The sequence below is a fragment of the Corvus moneduloides genome, chromosome 1, assembly GCF_009650955.1.
Source record: "Corvus moneduloides isolate bCorMon1 chromosome 1, bCorMon1.pri, whole genome shotgun sequence".
NCBI lineage: Eukaryota > Metazoa > Chordata > Aves > Passeriformes > Corvidae > Corvus > Corvus moneduloides.
The window spans coordinates 17,458,176-17,464,915 of NC_045476.1; the positions used below are offsets into that span (position 1 = coordinate 17,458,176).

Below are 6,740 nucleotides of genomic sequence, written 5' to 3' on the forward strand. Positions count from 1 at the left end.
TGCTGGGAGAGAGAGCTCCTTTCAGTGGCACGTGGAGGATACAAAGATATCTCCAGATCATGGCTAGGGGCACTTTCTCCTGGTTTGAGCTAAATGCTAACTGGACTGGACTTCCTCTCTTACCACACTGTTGGGTTTAAGGACAAGCCAGTGTCAGCAGCTGTCCATCACTGAGAGACAGAAACAGCCAGAATAGGCCCTAAAACGGACCTCTGTGCAGATCTGGCATTTCAGCTCTGAATTCAGTGGGGAACAATTGAGAGCTTCTACATGTTCAGTGGATACAGCATGAAAGAAGGTATCCTAGCACAGGGAACTTTGTGCATCCATCTTTTTTCAAAACTGACTAAAAGGGATTGATATCTTTTGCAGCAGTTTTCCAGCTTTGGGAAATCTTGTGTGATATAATATTCCAGAGGGAAGAAGATATTACACTGTTATTGTTGGGGTCTGGGGTAAGGCTGTTTGTGCCAGTCATGCAAGATACGTCCACGCTGTGCTGCCACAGACAGCTCGCTTGCCACACAAAATCTCGAAAACAAAGGGACTTGAGGTTAGGAGTGGGGAGCTCCATGAAAACCATAAGTTATGTTGCTTGAAAATAAAGACTGATGATTAAATGTACTATTTTATACATTTTTCACAGGTTGAGTGCCTCTCTTTTCTGTGCTTGCTGTTTTTTAACCTTCCTTGCACACAGCATCACAAATATATGTTAACACTCTTTCCTTTGTACTAGCTAACAAAACATCTTCTCTGAATTCCCCCTCCAGTCTGTGTAGTTACATTCCTCCTTGACTTGGTAGAGCTCCAAGACACTATTCCACAGATAACTTGCCATGCAACCTGTGGCTGTGTGTAAATAAATGTGTATATATAGTGTATGTGGTGTCCTCCATAAAGGCAGAACTACATATTAGAGCTGTTTAGAATCAACAAGGACTTGGTAAATAGATGGGTTTTGCACTTCATTTTCTCTCTCCTCTCTCCATCAGAAAGAGACTAAGTAGAAATGGCTCATTTGAGCAAGGTTCATCCCTGTTGGATCAATTCTTTACTCTGGGAGTTCTGCCTGAAATGCAAGAGAAAGCTCAGACCTGAGGTCATTACATTTGCGTAAATTAGGCAACCATGCAGGAGTAGAGTCTGGCCTGCCAGCACCCAGCAATGGGGGGAGAAGGGGGGCAGTGCCTGCCTGTGGGCATGAGAGCAGGCAGCGTTCTCCCCCGGGCAGGATGAGACTGGCTGGTGCCCACAGGGAGGTTCAACTCTGCAATACCTTCCCTGTTCCTTTGGGTTTAGAAGCACTGACAGATCTTTTCCTTCCACTTAGAAAAACTCAGTCAATAGTGAAGAGTGAATTCTAAATGTGCACATCCCACATTAACTGTTTTCCAAAGGACTTTAACTATTTGTTTGAAGCCCTGTTACTGCTTTCTGTCACCACCCTTCCCCTTTCCCAATCCTTTGAAAGTTTCCCTGCCTTCACAGCAGATCAAAGCAGCCAGCTCCAGTGCCTGCTCTGTGGTCACCCAGAGGTGTGCAGGGCCGGGGCTGAGCTCAGAGCCCCATCCTGGCCGAGCTGCACAGAGCTGGCTCAGCTGGCTCAGGCCCAGGATGCAGCTTATCTGCCAGCAGAGAAGCCACCCATGGATAATGGAAAGTGACTGCAGCAATGGAACATGTTACAAAACTCCTACTGACTTCAAGGGAGTCGACCGGCAGAAATCACTGTGTACTTACACTAGGGAAGTAATCTGGGACAGTAAATTAATCTCAGCAGTCCTAGCTTCGGGGGTTCTTGAAGCTATTTTGTGCAGTTTTCCTTTGCATGGATTTGTTCACTATTAAATTAGTAAGAATGAAGCCAAACTTCTCTCAAACTGTTGAGCTGTTGGGATTTCCAGAAAAACAGATGAAGCTGGAGTTTAGTCTGACTCCCACCTGGAAGCAGAAACTGGTCCATGTCTGCTGAAAGCCTTGTGACTCTCTGCAAGCTTGAATCCAGCTTGGCCTGTGATCTGTATCTGTGTCCACCTGGCTTCAAGTCTCTTTACAGAAGGTCCATCCAGCTGTAGTTCAGGAGTAGAACAAGTCAAGCTTCAGGTATGAGCTGGACCACCCACAATATTAATTGAGCCAAAATGCAAATTTAATAGCCATAATCAGAGAAAACAGTGGAATTTCTGGTTTCCTCTCTAATAAGAGATGTATGAAATTCAGGGAGGAAAGAGTACTGTGTCTACATGAGGCAGGGAGCACGTATTTCATAATTTTACTTTTTGCAGTTAAAAATGGGCCCAGCCCAAGCATTTCCAGGGAAGATCAGATTTGTGTCCAGACCCATGTCAGTATTCCATTTTTGAGTGTCAGGAGTACAGAAAACAACATTTTTCTTTTAAAGTTGAATTTCCAGCTGTGGTGCTGTGAGGAGCAGCTCTGCGATGAGCCAGAGAAGAGAGAAGGAACATTTTGAGTTGCTGTGGATTTTCACGCAGCACCAGGAGGAAGTGGGAGAATGCTCTCTTTATAAAGGTGCCTGGGCATGGGGGCAATGGCTTCCTCTCCATGGCTGCAAGGGCTGTCTTGGCTGCAGCATTAGCCGGGCTGCTCCTTAAGAGTTGCCCCTCACCTTTTTCCTGCCTCCCACAAAAACCTCTCTTGGGGTGACCTCTACACTGGCAGGGAATACAGGCAAGAGAATAGATGCTGCTTTGCCTCTCCCCTGCCTGCTTGGACCAGCACAAGCCCTTCCAGTGCAGTAACTGGTAGGAGATGCGTCTAGAAATGCAGGTGGCCATGAGGGGAGCATGGCCACAGCAGGGACACCATCGCCTGGGTGGGACACTGTCAGGGCAGCCTCAAGTCACCTGAGACAATTCTCAGCTCTGGAGCTGCAGTTTGGCAGACACAGCCCTGCCTGCAAGAGCCATGACAGGCAGCTGCACCGCCATGAGGAGCTGCGTCCCCATCATCACCTCCTGACCGGGCACTCCAGAAGGAAGCCCAGTCAGTCCTTCCTCCTCTGGCCCAACTCAACCCTCTGCACTTCCAGCTTAGAGACTGCCTGGCTCCCTCAGGGCTGCCAAAAGCTCTCTGGCTTTCAGGAGCACAGCTGTTGAGTGACCTGACAAAGGAACAACAAATTTGTTATGCCTATTTTATATTTTTATTGGCACTAGAACTTCTGTGACAGGAGAAAGGGAAGGCTGTGCTTCCTAAGAGCCTGAGGAGTGAAGGACACACTTGTGCATTGTCACTGGTACGGGTGGAATATGGCCACAAGAAGGTCCTTTCTCGCTACATAGAGGCCCTCTAAGCTGTAGAGGAAACAAAATGTGCTCTGCTGGAAACCTCTGCTTGCTTTCACCTGAGAGCTAGCAGCAAGGCAAAGATCACATTCTGCCAGGTCTAGTTTTGCCTCAGCACTGGTAAAAGCTTTATTGCCTGTAGAATCAAATACAGGTTTCAGATTGCTTTCCTTAAAACAGTTTTTTGTCTTCATGCTTCCTTGGCTGCTCTTAAAATGTTGCTGTTGGTCGGATGCACACATTGCAACAAGCATGAAGATTTGTAACCTTCTGTCAGATGAGACACTTTCTTTTCCCTTCCAAAGTTCCCACAGATGATGCTCTGGCTTGTGTTCCTGCACCAGTGAGTCATTTCTCTGTCTACCTTCTGCCTACACACACTCCAGGTGCTGATGCCTCTCTGGGATGTTGAGCATGAAACTGAAGTGATTTGCTGAATTAAGACTACATGAAAGTGTTTCCTTTTTGTTGACTTCTTCAAAGACTTCCCATCTCTTTTTCTTTTTTTTCCCCTCTTGTCTCTCTTACTGCAATCTTTCATCATAGCTACGTATTAGCTTGGTTTGCAGACTAAGTTAACTTTCTGTTGACAGCCAGGCCAGAGAGGTGCTTTCAAACATATTTTCCCCCCATCTCTGCAGTGGGAGGGAGTGATGTCAGCTGAGGACCAGGAGGAGGGTATGTGAACTTCTGCAGGGAACGGGCTCATTTGAACAGGGTGGAAAACATGTTGTCAGAAGATGAGATTCGAGAACACACTCTTCTGAAGTCTGTGTACTTGAATGGAGGATCTGAAGGAACCATGCCAGTAAGATCCAAACCTGAACACTGGTGCATCTACACCAGTGTCTTAGTTTGGGCCCGGGCCAGTCTCCCAGTGGTCCCCACTTCCTGTGCTTTCTTTTCATTTGTGGAGTGGATCTGGAAGAGATGAACCCAATGCCTTTCAGATGAAACACACACTTAAAACGTGCTCTGGGAGCCCACTGTGTACAAACACATGTTCAGTCCATGCTGTGCTCCAGGTAGCACACTGTTCCCATGGGATGGCTGCTGATGGGCCTGAAATTTAGGCTAAAAATAATAAAAAATCAAAGCTTCAACATGGACAAAGGAACAGGGGTCAGTGCTCCACTGTGATCATACAGAGAAAGTCTAATGATATTTGGAAATAAGACCATCTGTATTCAAAATAGAGTGTTTAAAAAAGCTTGTGAAGTGACGTATCACTCATGAGAGAGTTGCCAGTACAGACAGAGCTGTCGAGGAGATGCTACATATATTGCATATGAAGTCTTTGTACACATTTTAGAACTGTTTTAGTGTCACTAAGCAAAAAACCAAAAACCTATGCAATATATAGATCACAAGTATTTCTATATATTATATATGCACTATAATATATATATTATATATATATGCATTCATATATATAAAAATAAGTATTTATATATATTATATGTATAAAATCATCTCCCTGTGTATGTTGTGATTTTGAACATGGTGGATCTATTATTCACTCATGCTAACCTCTATAAGGGAGCACAGAGATTCTGTAACATGTTGTTTCATCCCAGTCCTTGCTTTGTATAAAGAAACAGTAAAATTACTGATTTATAATCTGAAAGAGAATAAATCTTAGTATCTGAAACATAAACTTTGCTACTCCTGCTCTATCTTGTTCTGGAAGACGCAGGATCATGAAAAGCAGTTATAGTAGTAAAAGCTTAATTATTCTTTACTAATTACTGGATGAAATACATTAAATGTCAAGGGTGTCTGTAGTAAAAAATTACATAATTTATGATATAATTAAATACACAAAACTATGTTTAAATAGCTGTAAGTGTCTGGCTAAGCCAAATCAACCAAAAAAATCAAAGACAATACTGACAAAGGCCCTCAAGTCACACTGTTGTGTATAAAAGTTTTTCACAGAAATCATGTTAGTTTTAATTACAAACTTTATGGTGGATTAAGGTCTATTTTGTATTTTTATAATTATTCATTTTTATTTCAATGTTAATAAAGCCAATGATAATGTTATTTTGAACAGCTGGCATACTTGTGGGGGTGATAAAAATTAGTTGATCAATGTATAATATTACCTTGTGACATAGATATAGCTATGGATATAATGTTACCTAAAGGCTGTGGGAAGAGCTATCTAAATCTATAGTGTGACTGCTACCACATTTTGTGTCTTCAGAAATTATGTTCTCATGTGGTCACAGCAAAGCATCTCAAATTGGATGTTCTTGATGTCAGCATAACTTAAAAATGTTTGTGCAGTCTGACCAAGGTGTAGGAAAGCCTGAGGCAGAGCAAGAACTTGCAGTGGCTCCAGGTTTGATGGTCAGCTGGAGCTTCTCCCTTCTTGCAGCTCCAGAGAATCTCAGCGTTGCTCTTGCCGACAACTTTTCTCCTAGGTTTCAGGATGAAGCAGATATTACTTACATTAAAGGAGGAACTTACATGGGCAATGCTACTGGACCAAACAGGAGCAGCGTGACTACAATGCTACTGTAATGAAAATACTCAAAAGAAGTGTCATGAATTAAACAACTCTACGTTATTTAATAACACAAACCTTGATTGACTTTTACTACCCACTGACCCACCTAAGTTTTTCATGTCAGGTGTTTTCAGCTGATTCGAGATGAGGAAGCTCAGCCAGCCCAGCCCTCGGGCCGAGGTCGCGGCGGCAGAGCGGCGGCAGCGCGGGCGCGTCCGGCGGCGCTGGGGCAGCAGCAGCAGCAGCAGCCTGGCTGCCGGGGAGCTTTGTTCCTTTGTTCCCCCAGCCCCGCTTTCCCGGCCAGACCAGCCTCCGCGCAGCCTGCTCGTGGCTTTGCTTTTTCTCCCCCTGCTTGCTCACCTGCAGTCTCTGTTCATATTGTTTTATGGTACTTTAGACAACGGGTTTTAACAGCTAAACATAAAAGCCACTGAGAGCATAAACAGGAAACTTGTGTTTAGGTGGGAGTGCCTAGGAATTTTATACTGCTGACCACAGAGGCCATGGGAGAAAGGAAATAGGAAAAACACTGTAAATACCTGGGTGACTAATGACTTGTGCTGTTCATCTGGCTTTTCAGAACACGAAAAGTTCAGCCTTTTCCAGGCAAAACAGAGCAGGGCAGACACAAATTCTCCGGTCAATACTCTCCATTTCCCCCCGCTGCCCGTTTCCCTGCTCGCTTCCACCACGGAAAGCGCCCCGTTCCTACAAAGTCAAATAAACCCACAATAAATTGTCGTCTGGCACTTGAGGCTGCGTGCACTGACGGCCGAGGGAGGGAGTGTGACACGTGAGGGTGCTCGCCTGCTCTCCGCATTCGCACCGCCTAAGAGGATTTAGAATAAAGAAACCAAATTTGCAGCCCCCTGTTTTGTGTTCAGGCAGCAGCTGGAGTTTGGGGGCAGCGTGAG

General features: G+C 44.8%; 1 long non-coding RNA gene across 1 annotated transcript; it reads right to left on the minus strand.

Moving 5' to 3' along the window:
• Positions 1–3,150: 3,150 nt before the first annotated feature.
• Positions 3,151–6,537, minus strand: LOC116440109. The gene is made up of 2 exons (XR_004238417.1): positions 6,366–6,537; positions 3,151–4,232 (listed from the first exon to the last, which is right to left on the minus strand). It is a non-coding gene; the product is annotated as an uncharacterized LOC116440109 (long non-coding RNA).
• Positions 6,538–6,740: the final 203 nt, after the last annotated feature.